At 39.3% G+C, this 25862-nt stretch overlaps 1 protein-coding gene across 8 annotated transcripts in view; it reads right to left on the reverse strand.

Moving 5' to 3' along the window:
• RAPH1 (Ras association (RalGDS/AF-6) and pleckstrin homology domains 1) overlaps window positions 1-25862 on the reverse strand; it is a 236082-nt gene that overhangs the window by 112463 nt on the left and 97757 nt on the right. For 6 of the 8 annotated variants that reach the window (XM_089670643.1, XM_089670647.1, XM_089670621.1 and 3 more), the window contains exon 3: window positions 15411-15597. The exons of the other annotated variants lie outside the window; for them this stretch is intronic. The gene's annotated coding sequence lies outside the window, so the exon portion shown is untranslated. The remainder of the gene's footprint in view (window positions 1-15410; window positions 15598-25862) is intronic. 8 annotated transcript variants of the gene reach the window in all.

A 25862-nucleotide genomic window follows, 5' to 3' on the forward strand; every position in this document is an offset into this window, starting at 1 on the left:
ACATTCTTTGACAATATACATCTTGTAGAACCACACCCATTTAAATTAACTCCAACCCCTAATTAACATACATTCTCTGCCTACAATGGCTTGCTGGACGCAGAGCAGAAAAAAATGTCCCTAAAATGTTTTTTAAATGTTGGCAACTATGTGGTACCTGTACAGTAGTGCGACAATGTACAGTACTTATACTTTTTTTTTCTTGAACAGTGCAGTAGTGTTGTGAGATCTAGGTACCATATTCTGTATGTACATTATTATGTACCACTTAGCACGAGATGTCATCCAAACACAAAAGTGGGAATTCTGCAGGAGAAAGCAGCAAGAAAAAAAGTCTATTGATCTTGAACTAAAAATGAAGATCACAAACAACTATGAAGCTGGCAAAAAATTTAAAGCCATAGCAGAGGACTTAAATCTGGCGCATTCAACCATTTTAACAATCCTGAAGCATACAAAATGAAAGATGCAGTGAAAACATGTACAAGTTTGAAAACCATAATAACTAGGCATCAGAAAGGCCTCATTCATGAAATGGAAATTATTGGCAATGTGGTTTCATCACCAGATATAAAAAAAGAATGCCAATGAGTTTTGTAATCATTCAAGCCAAGGTACTCAGTATGTTCAAGACTCTGAAGGCACATGAAGGTGAAGCATCAATGGAAACCTTTACAGCAAGTCATGGATGGTTGTAGCGGTTTTGTCACAGGTTCAGCGGTGAGGCGGCAAGTGCAGATATGTAGAGGCAGCACAACTTTTTCTTGACCAATTTGATAAAATCATAGAGGAAGATGGCTACTGTCCAGAACAAATCTTCTATGTGGATGAAACCGGGCTTTTTTGGAAGAAAATGCCTGAAAGGTCCTACATACACAAAGAAGCTAAAACAAGGCCCGGCTTTAACGCTTTTAACCACTTGCCCTCCTGAGGATTTACCACCCCCCCCCCCTCCTGACCAGGCCATTTTTTGCGTTACGGCGCTGTTACTTTAACTGACAATTGCGCGGTCATGCAACGCTGCACCCAAATGAAATTTGCATCCTTTTTTCCTCACAAATTGAGCTTTCTTTCAATGGTATTTGATCGCCAGTGTGGTTTTTATTTTTTGGTTTATTAAAGAAAAATGTCCAACAATTTTGAGAAAAAAAACATTATTTTTGGCTTTTTGCTATTAAACATGTCCAGCAAGAAAAATAAAAAAAAATCAAATTTCATTATAAAATTTACACCAAAATGTATTCTGCTCCATGCCTTTGCTAAAATAAAATCCCAATACGTGTAAATTATTTGGTTTACGTGAGTTATAGCATTTACAAATGGCGGTATAGATACTGGAACTAATTGGTTTTTTTACGAGTAATGGCGGCGATCTGCAACTTATAGTGGGACTGCGGCGGGTATTCTGACACTGGGGGGAACTGACTTGGTGTCACTGACATCCCCAGTGACACCAATACAGTGATCAGTGCTAAACAAAAAGTACTGACACTGTACCAATGGCACTGGGTAGGAAGGGGTTAACATGAGGGGGGATCAAAGGGTTAACTGTGTGCTGGGTGTGTTTTACTGGGGGGCAGTTTGTTGGTGCTTCACTGTAAGCCCCACTGCTCTGGTAAACAAAGCAGTCCTCCTCCCTGACAGAGATGCTCGGTAATCACCGAGTGCCGGCGGGGTATCACCAGCCAGGACCTGGTGATTGACAGTCGTGGCCATGAATGGCGGTGCGGGTAAGGCGCGCCCCCTACCCAGAAATACAAAATGTCATATATATATATATATATATATATATATATATACACATATACATATACACACACATATATACATATATACACACACACACACACACACACATATATATACATACATACACACACACACACGTGATTTTGCGCACCCCTGCAGCAGTATATCTGCTATAGGGCAGCTGGGAAGCTGTTAAGGAGTAACATTGTTGTTGGGAGGAAATGTTAGTGGGTTCAAATTAAAGCCTTTCCTCATCTATTGCTCTGAGAACCCTCATGCATTAAAGCATATTAGTAAGCGTACACTTCCCGTTTACTATAGAGCTAATAACGAGGCCTGGTTGATGCAAACTTTATTTGATGATTGGTTCAGCAACTGCTTTATACCCTCAGTGAAGTGTTGGGGCTCATGTATAAAGGGCGTTTGAAAAACTCTCCTCACTGCTGGAAACCGACTGCTAGAAAACGTAAGCCAAAAACATCAGTTTAGCCACGTTTACCAACCGCGTTTATGCACATTTGCTTTTATGTGAGTTTTTAAAGAGAACCACAGGAGACCCTCCCAAATGCCCAGAATGCACTGATAAATAGTGAATAATTAACTATTTCAGACATTTTGTGAGAAATAGAGAAAGCAGAAATAGAGAAAGCAGAAGCAGAGAGAGCAGTATGTTTTGAGATTGCCTGTCTTTTCTGGTTGTATTCACTATGGACCCCATCATAAGCAAAATGCTGCATGCTGTACCACTTTCTTCCTGCACGCGAAACTCGGAACTGACTGCACTGGTGTACTAGGTCCCTTTGAATACATGGAAAACGCTGTGCATGCATTTTTGATGAAGAAAAAAAGGCACTGGACAGCATCTGGAGATGGACCAGACAAAAAAATGCATCTAAACGCAAATGCGCATAAACGCCTTTACACGCGTTTGGGGTTTGAAACGCCGGTACACTCTACTCCTGAATGCGATTTTTATGCTCTCAAGAAAATGCCTGTAAACTCAACTGTCTGTAAACTACTGTAAATGACTACAGTGAAGGAAAGAAGTATTTGATCCCCTGCTGATTTTGAATGTTTGCCCACACACAAAGAAATGATTAGTTTAAAAATCAAATGGTAGGTGTATTGTAACACAGAGACAGAATAGCAACAAAAAATTCAAAAGAAATGCATGTCTAACAAATTATGCACTGATTTGCATGTTTATGATGGAAAGAAGTATTTGATTCCCTATCATTCAGCAGGATTTCTGGCTACCAGGTGTCTTTCATACAGGTAACAAGCTGAGATTAGAAGCAGTCTCTCAAAAGGGAGTGCTGCTAATCTCATTTTGTTACCTGTATAAAAGACACCTGTCCACAGGAGAAATCAATCAGATTCCAAACTCTCCACCATGGCAAAGACCAAAGAGCTGTCCAAGGATGTCATGGACAAGATTGTAGATCTACACAAGGCTGGACTGGGCTACCAAACTATCGCCAAACAGCTTGATGAGAAGGTGACAACAGTTGGTGCAATAATGAGCAAATGGAAGAAACACAAAACAACTGTCAGTCTCCCTAGGTCTGGTGCACCATGCAAGATCTCACCTCGTGGAGTGTCAATGATCATGAGAACAGTGAGGAATCATCCCAGAACTACACGTGAGGATCTTGTCAATGATCTCCAGGCAGCTGGGATCACAGTCACCAAGAAAGCAATTGGTAATACACTAGGCCGACAAGGATTGAAATCCTGCAGTGCCAGCAAGGTCCCTCTGCTCAGGAAAGCACATGTCCAGGCCCGCCTGAAGTTTGCCACAAAACATTTGAATGATGCAGAGGAGCACTGGCTGAAAGTGTTGTGGTCAGATGAGACCAAAATCGAGCTCTTTGGCATCAACTCAACTCACCGTGTTTGGAGGAAGAATGCTGCCTATGACCCCAAGAACACCATCCTAACTGCTAAACATGGTGGTGGAAACATTCTGCTTTGGGGGGGGTTCTGCTAAGGGGACAGGACAACTGCACCACATCAAAGGGACCATGGACAGGGCAATGTACCATCAAATCTCAGGTGAGAACCTTCTTCCCTCAGCCAGGGCATTGAAAATGGTTCGTGGATGGGTGTTCCAGCATGACAATGACCCAAAACACACGGCCAAGGCAACAAAGGAGTGGCTCAAGAAGAAGAGGATCTGCCAAGAGGAGTGGGCCAAAATCCCTCCTGAAATGTGTGCAACCCTCGTGGCCAACTACAGGAAACGTCTGACCTCTGTGATTGCCAACAAGGGATTTGCCACCAAGTACTAAGTCATGTTTTGTGAAGGGGATCAAATACTTATTTCCCTTATGAACATGCAAATCAGTGCATAATTTGTTAGACATGCATTTCTTTTAAATTTGTTGCTATTCTGTCTCTCATTGTTACAATACACCTAGCATTCGATTTTTTGACTGATCATGTCTTTGTGAGTGGGCAAACATTCAAAATCAGCAGGGGATCAAATACTTATTTCCTTCACTGTAATAGTTCAAGTCGGGTTCTATACGGTTACATTTCATTTACTTATTTCCTATAGGTCTCTATTCTTTTCTATAGTTTTTTTAACTTGTGTGATGTAGAAGGCTGTAGGTGATGCAACAGTTTGATAACCTAACAGCTGGGCAGAACGGGAATACGATTTTTTGCAGGGCTAAAGGAATTTTAAATGCTGCAGTTAGAGGCAAGAGCACACCAAATATGGACAGAAAGTAAAATACAAGAGGCCCAAGTCTACACAACACATGATTAAATCAGTTGCTTTTAAAACACACCCAAAAGGCATCAGAGTGCAAACTGAACATGCCATTTGAACAATCACAGATTATTTTCTAGTATTGAAGCTCTAGAAGTACAACCTTTAACACTACTTTCATACCAGAGTGACTGGTGTCATACTTTTCAAGTACACTTTGGTTCCAAAGCTTTATTTATATAGGACAAAATGCAATAAGAGTTTCATCCCTTGCTTCCAAAAACCTCAGAACATGCATAGCAAAATGCAATAAAATCACTCCCGCCTGAATTAGCTGGCTAACAGAAAGGGCAATTAAAGAAGATTGAAAGTCTACTGTGGATACAAACCCACTGCAGTCTTTCTGGAGCTTATGCAAATTGCAATGTTTCAAGGCATCCTATGTTTAAGCAATATAATTATATTATTGAGCTTCCCCCTTTGTTGTCTCACAACACAGGGGCAATGAAACTGCCGTAGTGTGTTTTCATAACAATCTCTTTTGGATGTTCCAGATTTCTAAACCATATCTATTAAAGCCGATATTCTAAGTAAGCAATGCCAAAAGAATTATAGCGCCTATTTTTCTTTATTAACTGAAGCCTAGTACAGTGTAATGCACAATAGTAAAATGTTAAGGATGGTGGTTTGTGTTTATACATAACTAATAAAATTATTCTAATGTTAATATAAATCATTGCCATTTTGCAACAAAAGCCCCATCATGCATTGCAACATGATATGCACTGTGGCACAAAGGTCCCAAACAGGTTAAATCAAAGTCTACCATTTACGAACACCACCAAAAGCACAGGGTGTCTGGGGGATTTAGAAAGGCTATTAGGGACACTGGGTGATTCCTGAATGTTAGCTTTTAACAAACCATTACTCTGGTGTCAGTGTCATATTGATTTTTGTTGTCATATAGCAGACAGTGGACAAAAGTTCTTTAGATTAATGTCATTTATGGTTGACAATTCGTATGCTACACTTTTCAGAAAGGCAGAGCAGTATAAATCATTATTATTGTGGCAGATGGGCTGCCATATTTACATATATGATTAAAGCAAACCTTTCACTTGTGCACCAATAAACTCAAAGAGCACTTATGCTTTCAGTTGCTCTACTGGACATCATGTCTGGTTCCAAAGCATTGCATGTATTAATTATGAATAATATTTTAGGGAGACATACAGTATATTTCTATATATAGATCCCTGTGTCCTGCTCTGAGATTTATTGACTATTGGGCAGCCATACAAAAGTCATTTCTTTTTTTGTTTTTTTTTAGACAAATTCTTTTATTGTTTGCCGATTGTTTTGTGTCATACACCTATGGTGTAGCACACATAGATTTGTCCCTGCAGACATTCCCAAATCTACAAACTGATCAACTGCATAGTAAAATTGCAGAGGTTTGTAATGCTAGTACAACTATTATCTATGCATATTATTACAGCTTTGTAAATGTACCTACAGACCTGGATGCATGAAAAGCAAACTGATGAGATGGCAAAAAGGTTTTTATAACCCTGCACATTCACATTGGGAGAATGTGCATGTCTGGCTTGTGGGGGTGTACTTACGCATTGGAATGGCTCTTGGGAGACATTATGCAAATATAAAATTGCCATAATGGGTTGATGTCAGTCTGGAGGAGCGAGCGTCCAGACTGGCCTAGGTAATGCTCACGTGTGATCCTGAGCATCTACAATTGAACGTACTGAAGCCCAATCTATGAAAGCAGTAAGCCAGGAACAGTGAGGCTGGGAAGGAAAAGGCTAGAAGATGCTAGATGCCCTATGGCCAGGAAAGGATGCAGACCCTATCTGATGTGCTGCAGCTTCTTATGCACGTTGTGTGCAGTGAAAGTATTTTCAGTAAAGAAGAGGAGCCTGTGCAACCGTGCAAGACTGAAGGGGAGGCTGGAGATCAGCTTTAAGAAAAGCATTCATAAATAAGATCATTGCCTATTCCGGCCCGAAAACAGCCCCTTATATGTATGTGAAGGCTCCTTAAAATGAATCTGTGGGCAGTAAAACTTTAAAACAAGCTTTCACTGATCATTTTAGCTGCTGGCACTGAGGAGTGATTCGTTTTCAGCAGCATCACTCATATTTAGCAGAAAAAGCACTGAGTTCAGTTCCACTTTTAATTTACTTATGTCAATATTCAACACATCACTTCTTGTAACACAAATAAAGCATTAGCTAATTTGGTCCATATAAATCTACAAAAGTTTAAACATTGAATTTACAGTTCTAAAGCCCTGAAGCTCTGAGGTGGATTCATTATGTGACCACAATTCAACTGTCTTTTTCTGTTTTCAAATTACTATTCCTGACAAGTCTGCAGAGCTCCATTCAAAGACAAGAGCCAACAGGTGCATTTTGATGCCTTTTTTTACACAAGTCAAAACTGCTGTCAGCAGAATACCCTAAGGAAAAAGACAGGCAAAAATTGTAGTTGAAAAAGGCAGTGTACATATGCAGTACAGACATCAAAGATTGCATTTGTTATAGTAAAAGGGGAAATGACAATGTGTTTTTAATGAACAGATATTAATTTACTAGAAATTAGTTTTGGTTTTCACATTTTTATTTCTTGCTGTGACAAAATTCTAAACTGCTAGTGAAAGCAGGCTTTTGACACAATCTTGCTAATGCCATACATGCACATTAAGTGGAATTGCGCAAGAGCAACTGTTATTTACTGCAGCCTTATACCAGCTGCTGAAACAATCTTCCTTGCTGAACTACAGCTGGGATTAAATCAGTTACCTTTAGGGTCAATTCAAACCAGTGCATTGATCTTTTAGCACAGCTGTAAAAAACGCACATCAACGGGAAGACATCTGAAAGACAATTTCCAATGTGTCCTATTCACACCATAAAGACCTGCGTTGCGCTAAAATGCAACATGTATGCATTTCACTGCAAAGCTGCGGATGTAAGTGTATGTCAACTCAATGCACAGGATATCTTGTGAAAATGCAGTACACTTTAAAACGCACACTAAAATGTAAGTCAACGCACAACAAAAATATATGTCAACAGATGCCAAAATGTATGTTAATGGATGTCAGCGTGCAACATTTTCTATATATTTTATCGCAAGTCACTGTGAATTGGCCCTAAAAACATCAGATCAGTTGCTTTGTAGCAATCTATACACTTAGATGGATAAAATAATTTGCAAAATGTAGTACATTACTTGAACAATAATGTTAAATGCAAAAAAAGTCACTACAGATTAAAGCCAAGAAGTTATTGCTAAAAATCAGATGCTGCAATTAAGTGAAATTATTCCCTATGTATTAAGAGGATCAAGCTATTCAAGACTATAATGTTTCCAGTTCCCAGACTTGTTGAAAAAGATGTTGCCAGCTGCAGTCCCCTGTGACACCCCATCCAAAGACATGTGTGTGGAAAAAGAAAGGAAATGCAAAGAATGTGCCTTGTACAATTAAGGACAATAAATATGTAATTACTTTGTACAATCTATTTTTCTCAGTCTATACTGCTCATATAATAGTTATTATTTTGAGCTAGTAAGGCCTAAGCCTCACTCCTCACACAAGCATTTTTAGCTTGTTGCCCTACGCCTGAGTACAATTAACATGCCGAATCCCATTGTTTCTAAATGTCCCTGTTCACATGTGTATGTTTATTTGTCGTACACTTTTTTTGTATGCATTCGGGCCTTTTTGTTCTCACAAACACACATCCCTATATAGGCATGTGTCATGACTGTATATGCATGACATACACATTTACGTGCATGTTTGCAGCTCAAAAACTCTTTTCTTCTGTTAGAACTCCTTTCTTCCCCTTGTCCACCCTAGGGGAAAAAATGCCTGATGCTTGATACATGTGCAAACAGTTGCGCAAAGCTTCTAGAACATCAGCAAAAAAAAAAAAAAAAAAAGCTTCAGAATCACTAGGAATACACTATGCTGAGGTGTGAATGCAGGCTCACAGAGGCTTTTTCTCATTCAAAAAAAAATAAAAAAATAAAAAAAAACAAAAATTAAGAATGGCTGGTTTCGGGCTTTGAGAAAAAAATTTAAGTATTCCTACATAACATGTGCTGCCATGATGGATCTAAAATGAAAGGTGCTCTTTAAATGTAAGGTATTCGACTCATTCTTGCTGGTAGTTAGAATCTTGAATATTTGCAAACCAAATGAAGGTTTCCTTTTTAGAATAATAAGCTGTCAGGTTAGTAAAACAGCGATTTCAGAAATGGTTTTAGGTTAAGAACACATAGTTGGAGATCTACTCATTCTTTTATTTCATGTTTTTTCTCTTGGTTACTGTGAAATTGTATGAAAGCATCAATGCAGTGCATGTTATCTCACCTTACAGAGCTTGGATTCATTGAATGAGTTTACCAAAAATGTAAATATTGCAGAATATACAGCCTCATGCTACATAACTAAGCTCCATTTCATGCTGAATAAACTAAATTATTAATATATCTTAAATAGAAAACTATCTTTAGATATTTTTATTCCAAAAGCATTTTATTAAAATAATTTTGATAAAAATAAAAAAACCTGATTTAGATTAAAAAAAAAATCCTATTTAAACTTTAAAAATCAATTTTTTTTTTTTTTAAATCATCGAATTCTATCCACCCTCAGCCTAACTCTAAATATTCCTAAATGCTTACACCCCTTCTCCTACCTACAATGTGTAAAAAAGATCTATATACTTACTTTTAATAGTCTGCTCTGGTCTGGTTACGTAATCCTGCAGCTCTGGCTCTCTTGTGTCAGTGAGTGGTGGCTGCAGGGGAAAGGAGAAAGCACTGACAATAGCTGTCCATGGCAGTCTATAGGTGATGTCAAGTCCCCAGTAATTCCCAGCTGTTGTCAAGTGCTCCATAACTTAGGGAAGCCGGAGCTGCAGGATCATGTCACCGGACCAGAGAGGACTTAAACAAAGGTAAGTTTACAGATATTTTTATACAGGAAATGGCAGGATAGGTAGGAAGAGGGGAAGGGAACATTTGTAAGACTAGTTAGTATTAGTTTAAGAGGTCTGAGGCCCTGTGGAAAAACTGGGAGATAACCAGTTCTTGATTCCAATACTATATCATAGTTAGTTAGTCTGGCTGAAAAAAAAAAAGACAAAAAGTCCATCTAGTTCAACAACAACAAAAGTTATAATCCTATATCCACAGTTGATCCAGAGGAAGGCAAAAAAAACCCAGCAAAGCATAATCCAGTTAGATTCCAGTTATATTCTGTGTATCTAGGAAAGGATCCAGGCCTTTTTTAAAGCAATCCAAGCCAAACCAACTCTTGAGGAAGTCTATTCCACATGTTCACAGCTCTTACTAAGAAGAAACCTTTTCGTATTTGGAGATTAAATCTCTTTTCCTCCATACGTAAAGAGTGCCCCCTTGTCCTCTGTGATGACCTCAGGGTGAATAACTCTACACAGAGTTCACTATATGAACCACTGATGTATTTATACATGTTGATCATATCCCCCCTTAATCTCTTCTCAACAGAGAATAAATTCAGTTCCTCTGATCATTCCTCATTGCTGAGCTCCTCCATGCCTCTTTGGTTGCCCTTCTTTGCATTTTCTACAGTTCCCCAATTTTCTTTTTGTGAATTGGTGCCCAAAACTGAACTGCATTTTAGTGTTAACGAAATTAACAAGTGCACTAAATGGGCAACAATGAGATGACCGCCAAAACAGGATTGTTTTACAAGTGGAGGCCACTGCCATTTGTTTCCCTACTCCTCTTTTCTGACAGTTTTTCACTAGTTTTGCATTTGGCTAGGGTCAGTGTCACTACTGGTAGCATGAGGAGATACCTGGAACCTACAGAGGTTGTAAAGGCAGTCCAACTCCTCCAGGATGGCACATCAATACGTACCATTGCCAGAAGGTTTGCTGTGTCTCCCAGCACAGTCTCAAGAGTTTGGAGATGATTCCAGGAGACAGGCAGGTACTTCAGGAGAGCTGGACAGGGCCGAAGAAGGTCCTTAACCCATCAGCAGGACCAGTATCTGCTCCTTTGTGCAAGGAGGAACAGGATGAGCACTACCAGAGCCCTACAAAATGACCTCCAGCAGGCCACTGGTGTGAATGTTATACATTATGATATTTCTTTTCATTTTGAATTGAGCGGGCAAGGATCAGAACCTCTGTCAGAATTGTATTATCCCTGGTTCACATAGCCGCGTTCCTGCGGTCCGCGTTTTGCGTGGGCACAAGAGCCCATTCATTTGAATGGACTCCCGTGCCCCAGGACACGCAGGGAAGAAGTCCCTGCATTTATTCTGAAAATGCAGCCCCTCACGGGAACCTTGGTTCCCAGTACAGTTGCGATTTCCAGTGCAGGCGGCGTGCCATTAGAATTAATGGCACCCGTCCGCGAGTCTGCGTTCATCTGTGTGGGTGGTTTTTTGTGTGGATCCGCAGCGGCACCACCCGCACATATGTGAACCTAGCCTTACTCTCCATGTCTCTGCTGGAAAGATTTCCTTTGTGTCCTGTCCCAAGGCAACTATACTGTATGCTGTAAGCCTTTTAGTAAATATGTTCTTATCTGCTTTGTTATATATCTATTGAGCCATGCTATGTCCGTACATATGAGATGTCTTTCAAAAAATGACTATAAAAAAGTGAGTGGGTCTGCATTTACCATAATTACAGGATTAGTTCCAGGTCTGCATTCATTGTACCCCATGCATGCCTTTAGATGTGCAGTGTTCTGCAAGTATTTCTTCACCAGGTACCAGTGCAGAATAACAAAAACAAAAAAAAAATTACATGCTGAGAATACCATGCAACAAGCTCTTAAATACGACTTTTTCGATAATCCAAATCCTTACACCTTTGTGTTTTGATTAAAATGATCTTGCACTTAAAATCTGCTCAGACATACAAAAAAAGCTTAGTAATTCTTATACTGCAGATCTTAAGAATCACAATGGGGTGCTATAATGTCTGTTGTTATAGTAACTGCAAGGTCTGTCTACTGATGTGTTATGAATTAACCCCATAATAACCTAAGAGAGGTTACCAAAAGCAGATGCAAGGCTTTTCAAATCTAACAGAGAAAAGAGGTTTTATTATTATTACATTAAAAGCTTTTAAAAGTCAACTGATTTTCTTTATTTCTTTCCAAGTACCATGAACGCTATATTTTGTCATTTTACCAATATCTTTTGGAGCATTGCTTATAAAAATTGAGGTATAAAAACCGGAGTGCTACTCCATAGTAAGTGATTTGGGACTTAGGGAAAATAACAGGACTTTAAACAGCAGTATTCACGTTCAATGACCTTGGCTACCCACATAGCTACATTTTTAGAATAACTAGTAACTGTTGCTGAATAGCATCATTCTCTGAGCTTTGTAGCCAAGTGCAGGGTTATGGACCTCAAAAGAATTCACTTTGGCACAAAGCATATAAAAAGGGAAAAAAAAAATAACGGACTGCAGCTGTTTGAATAACCACATTCTACTGTTCATATAAAGTCTCATTCTTTGCACACCTTGCATGGGAGCATAAATAACAATTATCAAAAATGACAAGGTATAAAGTCTGCCCCCTATAACAAATAAGGAAAACATAAAAAGAAAAGGAGCAGGAGGTTCTCAAAATGACCCATGCACAGGAGTATATATGCCCCCATGGATAATCAGTTACAGTGACACTAAACTTTAATGAAAACAAATATCTATTCAAGTATATGTTTTTAACTCATAGAAGTACCTTCTATTGCTCTCAGTCCCCTCCAGATTCTTTCTTCTTTTTTTTTTTGCTGCTGTGATCCAACTTTTTGTTAGAGGGTGGCTAGATTTCACTCTATGTAGGAACATAGCCACCTTCATCACATTGGCATAAGTATTCAGACCCTTTGCAACAAATTTAGCTCAGGTGTCTCCCGTTTATTTTGATCGCTTCTGATAGATTTCTACATCTTGATTGGAGTCCACCTGTGCTAAATTAAATTGATTGGACAGGATTTGGAAAGGCACACACCTCTATAAAATGCCTCACAGCTGACAAAGCATACTGTATCAGAGCAAAAACCATGAGGTCAAAAGAACTGCCTACAGAGCTCAGAGATAGAATTATTGCAAGGCACAGAACTGGAGAAAGCTACAAAAAGATCACAAGAGCACAGTGGCCTCCAATTTAGGAACTATGGCACAACCAAAACTCTTCAAAGAACCAGTCACCTAGTCAAACTGAGAAATCAGGGGAGAAGGGCCTTAGTAGGAGAGGTGACCAAGATTACCCGATGATGGTCACTCTAACTGAGCTCCAGAGATCCTGCGTGGAGATGGGACAAAGCTCCAGAAGGACAACCATCACTGCAGACCTCCACAGACATGTCCTGGAAGGGAAGCGGTTATAGTGGGATCATTGTTGAGGCCACAACCATGATGCCAATATAATTTTTCACAGCACATGATTCTCTTTGAAGTAAAGTAATCCGAGCAGCTTAACAGCAGGTGGATTACTTTTACAGGTGGCGGGAGCGCTGTTACCCGGCTTACCGTGCAATCAGGAAGTCCAGAATTCGATCTGGCGCTGCTGCCAGGTTATCACAGAGCTGTCTGAGGACCAGATCGTCCCTGGCCATCTCTATGGCTCTGGGAGGCTGGAAGTAATGTCATGACGTCACTTCCGGCTCTGGCAGATGTAAACACTGTTGTCTTCTTTTTTATTGTGCTGGAAAGCCCGAGATAAAAAAAAATTATCTCATGCTTTCCAGCATAGAGGAGAGAACTAGGATCTTAAAGACCCCAAATCTCTCCATAACCTACCATGCCTTATTTCTATCACAAGGGATGTTTAAAAAATATAAAAGGAACCGTGTAAAAACAGAAAAGTTTTTAAAAGAGCCCCTGTACCCGCATAGTGGCGAACACATACGTGGGTCGTACTCGTATATGTACACTGTGTTCGCACCACACATGTGAGGAATAGCTGCAAACCTTCTAGCAAGATAAATATTTCTAGCACTAGACCACCTCTGTAACTTTAAATGGGTAACCTGTAAAAATGTTTAAAGAGTTGCCCATGGAGATTTTTAAATACCGTAGTTTGGCACCATTCAACAAGCATGCGCAATTTTAAAGAATGACGTTAGGTATCTATTTACAACATCATCTGTTATATTTTTAAAAAAAAATGGGTTATATATTGTGTTTTTTACATTAAAATTAAAGTGTATTTTTTATTTATACAATGGGCAACTGATGAGAATTAGGAGAAACTGATTTAGATTCTGAATATGAAACAAAAACAGATATACTGGTGAACAGATTTGTTAAAAAGGGTACAAGAAGGGAACCCTGGAAAGTGCTAAAAAAATTGCATTCATCAGAAGATATACCTATCAGCACAAAAGGATACAGAAGAGTGTAAAAAATGTTGTCTTATATTGCTTAGGGACCCCACAACAGGTTAAAGAAAAAAACTGACCCAATTTTCCCATCTACACACCTCAGGTGGATGGGGAACTCCTCCCCACTGTGTCACTGTATTTTAACAACGGGGATACTTCCTTGCTGTCAGAATACAAAGATCAGTGTTTCAGGATATAGCCTCGCTGTCACGTTCATCGGGCAGTACCCTCAATAAACAGGGCCTATTCACTGAAATGGGGATATACCACAATAGCATGCAATGCAGGTCCAATAAATGGCTCATGTCAGGCTAAAAAATTTTTTTTTCAAAAGACTAGCCTTGATAGTTACGGTAAAAAGTGTATTTCTGCATGTCTCATATCAAATATCCCAAATACATGAGGATTATTCCTCATTGTAGGACAGTAGGCAAAGCCATGCAAATAATTCCCACAGTATATTTTTGAATGGGTAACTGCACATCTACAACTACTGACGTGTAGCACAGCCTAATTTAGAAGAGCAATATATTCCAAATGACATACAGCTGTTTCAGAGTTGTTGGCAATCTTCAGTGCAGTGCATGGAAACAATGGCATCCATGGTGTAGGGCTATAGGGATCAACAAGAATGGATAACAAGCATAGTCCCTAAAACAGTTATATTCCTTTATTTTATGTGTCAATGGAACAAAATATGCCCTTTACTTTGGTGTTCAAGAAGAGGAAGAATGTTCCTTACATTAGTAAATGGAAGGCAGAATTCCCCTTATTTCAGTGATCACTGCAAAAGCTGATTCTAACACTGGTGTAACCCTAGGTTCACACTTATGAGAATTTCAGTGTGTTTTCCAGTTTGCAGAAATGCACTACAGCCCATTTAACATGATTTCCTATGGATCTAGTTCACATCTGTGCATTTTGAACTGGTGCGTTTTTTTTGGAAAGGGTCAGGGACTTTTTCCTGCAGCAGACTGCATTTTGTATGTAATAAGCTTCAATGAACCAACAACAAAAGCGCAAGTGTTGTGTTTTTGCTAATAGAAAAGTATGACATTTCCATGTATGTAGTGAGACTTTGATATGAATTTACACTCTCGTGCACTCAAGTAGCATCAAAGTCGCATGTTAGGGTTAATGGCTAGGGTTCAGGGCTAGGGTTAGAGACAGAGTTAGAGTTAGCGGTATTTGTTTGGAACCCTAACCCTTAGCCCTAACATGTGACTTTGGTCACAAGGTTCCTGCACTACTTTGATGCTACTTGAGTGCCAGAGAATGCAAAGTTGCACTACATGAACAGAGCCGTCATACCTTTCTATTAAAAAAAAAAGGAAAACGCAGCAAAAACACATGTTCAAAAATGCAAAACGCACTGAAAAATGCATCAACCGCAACCTGCATAGATGTGAACCTAACCTTAAGGGGAATTAATTCCTGGTTTCATCAGTGGTCAATAGGAAGAATTCCCCCTACAGAAAGGAAAAAAAAAAAAATACATTAGTATTAATGGTTACTTACCTTATGGATCCTCTACTGGTCCTACGTTGCTGGCTCTGCCAAGTGATGTAGGTAATAGAACTAGGCAGGCACCTTCTGATAAGAGATCAATCCACTTGAACAGGTCATGCCAACTATAAGGATCTCTCATGAACACTAGCAACCTCTCGTGGAACCCAGATTCCAAGATCAAAAGGACTGGTCTTTCCTGATGAAATAAATGAGAATTATTGCCGAGTTAAATGTTATCTCTGTAAACTGACATGCAGCAGTCAATACAAACCAATAGTAAAGGTTTTGCACTGATTTTCTAGAGTACAGCAGGAAATGTATGTTCATGTGTCTTTCTAAATTAGACAGGATATACTTTTTTTTTTCCTAAAGCCTGTTTGGGAAAAGATCCTTGCTTCAGGAGAGAGAAGAAACAGAGAGAAATTTATAACAGGATGTGCTTCCTATTACTGTCCTAAGGATCAGCGCCCCGTGGAGTAATCATTTTAGGAGCAGGCATTTCAATCTTCTATCTATCCACAAGAGCAGCAGGAAATGTGAATCTGTTTGACAGCGCACATTTGCAAGTAAGCCTAGGCTATTTATATAGCACAAGGAGGAAGTGGTCTAAACTATAGGCACAGTAACATATGATATTTGGAAGTGGAAAAACAAACTGATGCAACTGCTTTCGTTGTCAAACAAAAAATAATCATACACTGTTTCCTCAATAAGAAATGGGTTTAGTATTTACAGTATTTTTTCCTAGCAACGAATTACATAACTGAAAAAAAGTTTAAAAATGCAGAGGGTGGGGGGGAATCAAACTGAAAAAAAATATGGAAATTTAAATATGCTGGCTAAGACTGAGCTCTGCATTTTTCGTAAAGTGTGGACTCTGACCTTAGCATCTGTTCTGCATTACTCTGGAGGCTTCCAGTAACTCATTAATCTGCTCTATAATAAACATGAAGTTGGCTTAAGAGTTGAAGTTTCTGTACCCTAAATATTTGAGTTTATTATTGAATGATTTGGGTTACTTGATGGAAAAATATTCTATGATAAGAATGTTTGACTCTTGATGAGTACAGCATCGGCTCTACTTGCATTTGCATAAACATTTGTTTTACGCAGGGGCGGACTGACCATTTGGAAACTCGGGCAATGCCCGAGGTCAGTAGGGGGCCCCATAAGATGCCCCTGGTACCTTTTTCATAGGTTTTTTGAGTTTGGGCAAGAACACAGGGGCCCCATGATCCCCTATTGCCCGGGGGCCCCATGAGTTGTCAGTCCGCCCCTGGTTCTACGTGTTCTAAGGAAGTCCTCTGCTCATCTGGGACTACCTTATATAGTAACAAGGAGAGGTCCCAACTAACTGCCCCTAGAAAAGGACAGAGTGAACACAGTCCTGCAGTTGAAAAATATCAAAAAGTATGGCACTCACATTTTACCATAAATAATGTCTCTATGAATAAAATCCTATAACATAAATATGCGGATAAATAAGTCCCACAACAAACAGTAGGTGAATTCACTCTTTACTGTGCCAAAAAAATCTCAATAGTGCTTCACCAATCGTACCACTCCAATGCCTTCACCACAGATCCATGACCACCTTAAACAAAAGGAAGGTAAAATGCGCCCCGATATCCCATAGTCTTTAATCCAGTTTTGAGATATGGATCATAAAAAATAATCACTCATAGTATAGTATATTAAAAGTCTAAATGCCAGACATAAAAGGAAGTAATGTACTTGCATATTAAGGTACCCAGTATTCGGGCACCAATACACTCAGCATGTGTGCACTGCCAGTCTGCTTCCGGGAGCTCAGTGTGCATTCCAATCCCTGGACCTGGTAGTGACGTCAGTATTATATGGCGGATGTAACAACTGCCTCTACATGTTTCGCCGATTGGCGTCCTCAGGAAGCCCTGCAGTTGTGAGACATTCCAGGTCAGACTCTCAGCCTTTTTACCCTGGAGGAACCCTCAAAATAACTTTTATGTCTCAGGGAAACCCTTCTAAATATACTGATATTGTATGGTAAAATAGCATGATCATTAAGCTGTTGAAAGTTTTAAATAAAAGAAAGAATATGGCATACCTAGAATATTTGTCCCCCAGAGGTGATTATTTTTCAAACACTCCCTTGCTCTCCAAGTCAATAATACTCATGAAAATGAATAATAAATGCAAGAAGAGAAACACAGACTGTACAAACTGTAGTGTCCCTGACTACATTTTTGGTCAGTGGATAAATGCCGCTTTACATTGGTGATTAGTGGGAAAAAAGCCTCTTGCACTGGTGATTAGTGTAGAAATGACTTCTTACGTGTGTTAGTGGAAAATGTGCTTCTTACATTAGCCGTCACTGTATCTGGAAGATCAATTTGTCATTGTTCATAAGAAACCCTTAAGGTGTTACTAAACCTACAACAGTAAAATCAGTCTGTATATGCAGTAAAGCATGCTTGTTATACTCACTGTGGAACCTAAGGGGTTAATCATCCGCATTATGTAAAAAGGTGGTTTGATCCAGTTTTCTCTTATCCTCCCCTTCTTCTACTGTCCCCAATTCATCTGCTGATAGAACAGAGCCTTGGGGGCAAGTTGAACATGCTCAGTTTGGTGTGCATTGCTAGAGAGGTATTTTTTTTTCTTGGGAGAGCTAATGTGATCAGCATAGGGCCAATCAGAGCTGTTCAGACAGAAGGTGAGGGGTTATGCAGCCTCCTAGGACAATCAGGGGACAATAAAAACTCCTCCTACAAGGTTTAACAAGTGCTCTGCTGGACACTGGTAGAAGTCACATGACTGCTTTAACTGCTGATGAGAAAAGGTATTTAGTAGTTTATATTTACTAAAATAATTGCATTTCCATGTTCTGTGTACTGTGGAAGACCAGATCTAGTGAATACAGGGTCCTGGGTTTAGTAACACTTTAACAACCTCTGGGGGAAAGCCTGTGCTTGGTAGACTGAAGTTCGACCACCAAAATAAATTATAATTTTGTGCCTATGTTGCACTATATCAGATTTCACTAGCAGGTGGTGTTGCAAGTGAGATTTACTAAGGATTTAGGTTTTTGATTTGATTTTTTTTGTTTTTTGTGAAACCAGCTTTACAAAAAGATTCTTCTTTATTATTTTTTTGGTAGGAACATTTGTTTCACAGATATCTGTCTAAGAGGGGATTTCCTGCACTTTGAAGAGATTTCCTGTAACTTCCCATTGTGTCTACAGGACAGGCAGTGAAGGAAAATTTCAATGGGCAACAAAAACCTGACAGAGGTTTCAACTATTCCCACTGAGCCCTCTTGTATTGAACTGTATTGTAATTGTACTGTCTCCCTCCATTTTGTAAAGCATTGCACAATCTGCTGGCTCTATATAAATCCTGTATAAATATTATACGCAAGTCCACAAAAATGTAAATGAAATACACATTAAGCTGAAAGCAAATGGAAGCCTTGAGATAAAACTATTACTGCAGTCTTTTACAGGCAAATCTCTAAGGGGTAACTATCATTCCAACAGCTTATATTCCATCCCTGGGGCAAAGAAATATCTAATAACCCATCAGAAGAAACAGCAAACAGGAAGTCTGTAAGAATCTTTACAGAGTGTAAATGAACACACTGCATGAGATCATTTGTTACTGCTGCCCTTTCCTGTTTATATCAGTAGCTGTACCACAAGCAGTTCTCATGGTTCACTAAACAACTTACTATGATTTTTTTCTTCTGTCACACAGATACAAAGTAGACCTACAGCATATCTTCCTTGATGCTGAGGATTTCAGACTATTTATGCATTTGTGCAGCAGTGCTTTTGCCACACAGTGAATATGCCAGCATGTACTGACAAATACTGTACACATAAGGAATGAATGGTATGAATACATGCATTTTGTAATGTGTACAGAGTGCAAAAAAAAAAAAACAGGTTTGTGGTACCTTTGGAGCATACTATAGTGTGGAATTTTAATCTGCATACTTATTACAGGTTAATGACTTTTCCTTTAAAGTGTTACTAAACCCACAACAGTAAAATCAGTCTGTATATGCAGTAAAGCATGCTTGTTATACTCACTGTGGATCCTAAGGGGTTAATCCTCTGCACTGTGTAAAAATGAGGGTTGATCCTGATTTCTCTGCCCCTCCTCTTGTTCAAATGTCCATGCTGATAAGACAGACTGAACATAACCATGCTGCACATTCTCAGTTTAGTGTGTATTGCTAGAGAGGATTTTTTTTTTTCTTGAGAGAGTGCATGTGATAAGCACAGGGCCAATCAGCACTGTCCAGACAGAGGTCAGGGGACTCCTAGAGCAGAAAGAAAACTCTTCCTACAAGCTTTAACCAGTGCTCAGCTGAAGCCTCAAGACTTCTCTAACTGTTAATGAGAAAAGGTATTTAGCAGTTTATATTTACTAAAATAATTGCACTTCCATGTTCTGCATAAAGCAGGGATGAGAAACAAAAAGATCTTTTAGTAAAAGCAGCACATAATACACACAACATTACACATTGCTAGGCACACATTTAACACCTTGATTGCTGTAGATGTTAACCCCTTTCCCAGCTAATGTCATTAGTACAGTGACAGTGTATAGCATTATCACTGATCACTGTATTAGTGTCACTGGAGATGTCAGTGGCAGTCAGTCAGCTCCCCTTAGCGTCAGTGTCAGATTGCCCACCGCACTGTCACAGCCCCATTATAAGCTGCTGATCAGCAGTATAAAATAAATAAAATTTACAATATATAACCCATAATTTGTAGACGCTATAACTTTCACGCACATCAATATGTGATTTCCTATTGAGATTTTTTTTTTAACCAAAGACATGTAGCAGAATAGATTTTGGCCAAAGTGTATTAAATTTTTTTTATATTTTATTGAATATATTTTATAGCAGAAAGTAAAAAACATTGTTTTTTTCAATGTTTGGTATTTCTTCATTTAAATAGCAAAAAATATAAATGCCAGTGGTGATCAATTACCACCAAAGAAAGTTCTATTTTTGTGGAAAAAAAAAGGATCTAAATTTCATTTGGGTACAGATTTGCATGACCGTGCAATCGTCAGTTAAAGTAGCGCAGTGCTAAATAGGAAAATATTGCCTGGTCATGAAGGGGGAAAAACCTCCCGGGGCTTAAATGGTTAATTATCCACCCAACTTAATAGTTCAAGATACTTCTGTGTGACAGCAAGGGAATTTGTATTTTCAGTAGCAGAAGGCAGTAATAACAGCCTCCATACTTCCTTATTACAGATTTCCTATAAAGGTGAGGCATGGGTGAAGAAGGGAGAATATTATACTCATCAGAGTCGGTGATCTGACCTGCCTGACAGATCACTGATTCTGAAACTAGCAGCATCGGTGGCTACTAACAGACATATGTGACTTTTGCCAGGTCTGACCAAAAGTAAGCAAACTGGACGACCATCATCACATGGTTATAGCTATCTTTGGTTTATAACTAAGGAAACAAGAACATCTATTTGTTAGTCCCCTCCTACTCTCCTGTTCAGAAGATAAGAAAAGATTTTACCTTAAGGAGCAGAGAAGTAAATCTTAAAGTGGAGCTTCACTCTCTCAATCAACATGGACTATTTTTAATCCTTACGCTGCTAGTATTAGTAAATAGATAGGGAAGTATATCATATTTACTTGTTTTAAACCTTTTTTAACATTTCTTCAATTACTTCCTGGTTTATATACCTAGGCAAATGATATCATACATCCAAGTGGTCTTCAGGAGAGGAGAGAGGGTTCTAAGATCAGCCTGTATCTGAGCTAAGGGCAGATGGACTCCAGCAAGTACATACTACATGAATCAAGTGTCCTTGTTCAAGATGGCAATGGCCAGAAATGCCAGGGGATGTTTTTCAAAATGATTTCTCAGCAAAAAAAAAAAAAAAAACCATGAAGACATGCACGGAGGAGTTTGCTTTGAATATTAAAATGAATTAAATAGCATTTTGGTTTGTGGTGCTCAGATGCAGTGTAGTTCCACTTTAAGTGGACATTTCTTCTAAAAACATGTGTCAACCTGTGGCTGTACTTCAAATCCTGAAAGCTACATCCACACAAAGAGTTACTGAAGACAAAAAACCCTAAAACCCGGGTTTTATTTCACAACCGCAGCAAGAATCTTTTTTAGCTAAACATAATAATCTGGAGCATATTCTCCAAGTGTCGGTGAACATATGATTAGAGGGAAAGCGCTGACTCAGAGATGTAGCAATGTCAGACTGGTACAAAAACCTATAATTACATCAATCTCTCTGAGCAAGTATTTCTCTAGATTTTAAAATTTGTACTAACGGGAGCAGACTAGTTTTACTTATAGCTATACAACACAGAATTATACAGGTTTTACATCTGTCTGCTTGAAAATACTAATTACCGAGATGCAAATAATAATGAAAATGTTCCATACATGATTATGCCTTTTACATGGAAACAGAACCCACAAAAGTTGACATTAGAAATAGATTTATTATGGAAGACATTTTTTACAGTTGTAACTGAAGGGAGGTGCCCTGCTATGGCAATATTACAGGCATACTTTAATATTCTATCTTGCCTTCCTTGGGTTCCCCCCATGTCAAGGTTCCACTAAATACCTGGTACTTCAAGGTATGGAGAACACATAATGCTACGCCTTGTTTTACTCAGTACAGGAAATCACTAGGCTCGAGCACGGTCATCTCAGTGCAAACACATCCTACATGTTGATTTTCTCAGGAATTAAAACTTACATGGGAGTTTACAGGGGCTTTGGCAGCAGTTTGGGGTGGGGGGCACTTAAACAGTAATTCCACTTCTGCTGAGAAACAAACATTCCCTTCTGGGTGATCTATAAACATTGCAAAAATTTTAACAAACTTTGTTGCAGATTCCTACCTTTTGTTATTTTGAAGAAATAGCTGTTTGTCTGTGTCTGTGGTCTCAGGGAATCTGTATGGGAATGTTTTTTTATGACATCCTGAAGAGGAGGGCCATACACAGCTCCAATTGTTTTTCTATATCTCTCTTAGATCGCAGACTCATGAACAGCAAGCATTTTGTATACCATAGAAGAAGTTATTTTTTCTGAAATGTCGCTGCTTATATTAGGTGGCCATTTTAACTGCACATCTTGCAAAGTAAAGTTTTTGCTCAGCTCAGATACATAAACCATCAAATTTTGTTTGCTTATGTCGTCACACTTTAAAACTTCAATGTTATTGGAAACTGGTAACAAATACAGAGCGCAACAAACAAAAGGGCTGGAAGAAGGTAAAGGGATCGTGGATGTACCTACATATCAAAAGCTTTGCATTGCACTACCTCAGGTTGTTAAAGAATTTACTGTACCGCTCCTTATAGGGTTGTGTAATGTTGTGCAGCACATTCATAAGTACAGAGCTATATAAACATTGTGTCTAGTAGTTCTTAACTAGTTATTGTATACATATACTTCATCTCAAAGCAATCTCAGCATGGGGGGCAGGGGTGGGGGAGATTCTACTTAAGAACTTGCTGATATGCAGTGTGGGTTACACAGGACCCTTGTAAAGTTACAAGAATATCAGCAGCATTAAAATAAAATTCACTGGGTAGATATTGTGGTGTTAAGCAACAAAAATCTGTCCATTTGCCAAGCCCTCCAGAAAGGTATCTTTGACTGTCATCGAGATCAGTCAAGAAAACACAAAGAAATGACTGACCTAAAGCAATGTATGAGCAGACAGTGAAGTGAGAACACAAAAGAACAAAGCCAGCCTGGACTATCCCTGTTTGACTTGGTAACAGAGACATTCAGAAAAGAATACACATTATAAAGTGGACATGGGCTACATGGCACAAAGTAAGACAGGAACCACTAGAATTAACCCCAGAAGTGCTGGCATAGCAAAATGCCTTCTTGCATCTCTCGCCTTGACTATTGTAACTCCCTCCTCATTGGCCTACCTAATTGCAGGCTATCCCCTCTTCAATCTATCATGAATGCTGCTGCCAGACTCATCCACCTTATTAACTGTTTCATATCTGCCACCCCTCTCTGCCAATCCCTCCACTGGCTTTGCCCCACTAATAAAATTGAAAACATTAACAATAACATATAAAGCCATTTATAACTCTGCCCCAAATTACATCACCAATCTTGTCTCCAAATATCACCCAAACCATCCTCTCCACTCCTCTCGCTATCTAGCTCCCTTATCTCCTCCTCCCATGCTCATCTCCAAGACTTCCTCTGGAACGCTCTACCCCAATCTATCAGACTATCGCCTACTCTGTGCACTTTTAGGCGATCTCTGAAAACCTATCTCTTCAGGGAAGCCTATCCTGCCTTCAGCTAATAACAGAATTTTCTATTCCTTCTATCAGTTTAACCCCCACAGTTATTACCTTTTGTATCACCAGCCCCTCCCCCTTAGATTGTAAGGGCCCTCCTAACCCTCTTCTATTGAACTGTATTGTCCCCTTTATATTGTAAAGCGTTGATCAAACTGTTGGCGCTATATAAATCCTGTATTATAATAATAATAAAAAGCAGTAATTGGATTTCTTTAGTGATTTCAACACTTTCTTATTAAAATAAACAATTTTGTGTTTTGCTTTACATGATCAAAAAATAAGTAAATAAAAAAATACAACTGCAGCAATGAACAAAATGAAAAGGTGGTAACTGATTTGTTCTGGATGTCTGTCAGCAATGAAACTGTTAACAGAAGAGTCTTTACAGCACTGCAAGCACAAGTGAAATACAGCCAAAGGCAATGATAATCTAAAACACAAAGTTACGCAGCCCTAGGGCATGGTGAATGAAAGATAGCAGTTATACAGGGAGAGCCACATTCTCTACCTGTCCTCACATGTTCCTCATTCACACAGCTCAGCTGCTGGTACAAACTGACTGTTCTCTAGTGACAGAATTTTTAATGATCCATTATGCTGAGAAAATATTTAGTTTGAGCCCCAAATAATGCCATCTCAAATAGCAACATTTTGAAACTATCGCAAATCGGTCGTTACCTCATTTCACTTGCAGAATGGTTGTCTGGCAGACATATCCTTGTAACCTAAATATGAGATTGGCCTGAGTGAAAGGGAGACAATTTGGGAGAAGCTGCAGGCTCTCTCTCCATAGGACTGAATAGAGAATGCAGAGCGAATGTGCAGGCACAACAGTGAATATTAGGATATATGCACATGGAAGCCACATAGCCAGGACCTTACTGAATTGACACACGAGTATAAGACTGATGGAACAGGGCTGGAGTTAACAAAATAGGTGTAACTGCACATTAAAGTGTATACAAAAACAAAGAGAGGTCAGTGCACCAGCCTAGTGCATTACCATTAAACACTCTTTATTAAAAAGAAAAAAAGGTTATAATACTCACAAACCAATAAAAATGACAAGCTCATCATAAATATCCACAAGAAAAACCTCCAGAACCACTATGCAAGCTTCTGATATGTTGGAAAGGTGACAGGCAGGTCTGCTAACGCCCAGGGGTGGACTGACCATTTGGAAACTCGGGCACTGCCCGAGAGCCCGGGGTCAGTAGGGGGCCCCATGAGATGCCCCTGGTACCTTTTTCATAGGATTTTTTGAGTTTGGGCAAGAACACAGGGGCCCCATGATCCCCTATTGCCCGGGGGCCCCATGAGTTGTCAGTCTGCCCCTGCTAACGCCTACACGTTTTGAGGGGAGTCCTCCTCAAAAGTCCAGTCTTTATTCACATGTCTGAATCACTGTCCCACCCAGCCTTATCAAGGGGGCCGGGCTGTTCCAGAAATATCTGTGAAATACAATACAATGTATACACTCCAATATAGACACATAGCACCAGACTGATAGAATAAAAACAACACCGACTAAACAGCCTCATGATGTTAGTCCCACAAAAATGGATATGATGTATGGATAGAATGAAGAATTCCACATTATAAACAAGTTGTTGTGACATCAGGCTCCTTTCCTGTACCGAAATTGATTACTGATTTCACTGCACATTGAACTTCTCACAATGTGCATTAGAAGCTGCATTTGGTCAGATGGAACCAGGTAATTTCCTGGCTGAAGGAAGGCCTATATCATCCAGCACTTTCCTCCTCGGAAACTGTCCCTGGCTTGCCCCTTTCAATGAACTGGATTTCAATTCTTTTATCAGTATTTCAATTATTCTTTCAATCATGTGGACGTTAGTTAGGGTGGTCTGCATTTAAATAGAGCCTGCCCAAGAATGCCCACTGTTCCAGACTGACATCCACCCCACCCATCAATGTATTTTGATGTTTGAAATACTCTTTCCAAGAGCCAGTCCACAACTCTTGAGAGGAATATTGAGGGAGAGTGCTGTAATGCTTTCAGAAAGCTATGTACAGCACCCCTTCCACCATTCAGGAACTGCCTGCATTGCATAGAGATTCACAGGTTTATTTAAACATTTCATTAGCAGGTTTGTAATGGA

The sequence above is a fragment of the Staurois parvus genome, unplaced genomic scaffold (genome assembly GCF_062004578.1).
Source record: "Staurois parvus isolate SC_StPar_1 unplaced genomic scaffold, SC_StPar_1.0 ptg000011l, whole genome shotgun sequence".
NCBI lineage: Eukaryota > Metazoa > Chordata > Amphibia > Anura > Ranidae > Staurois > Staurois parvus.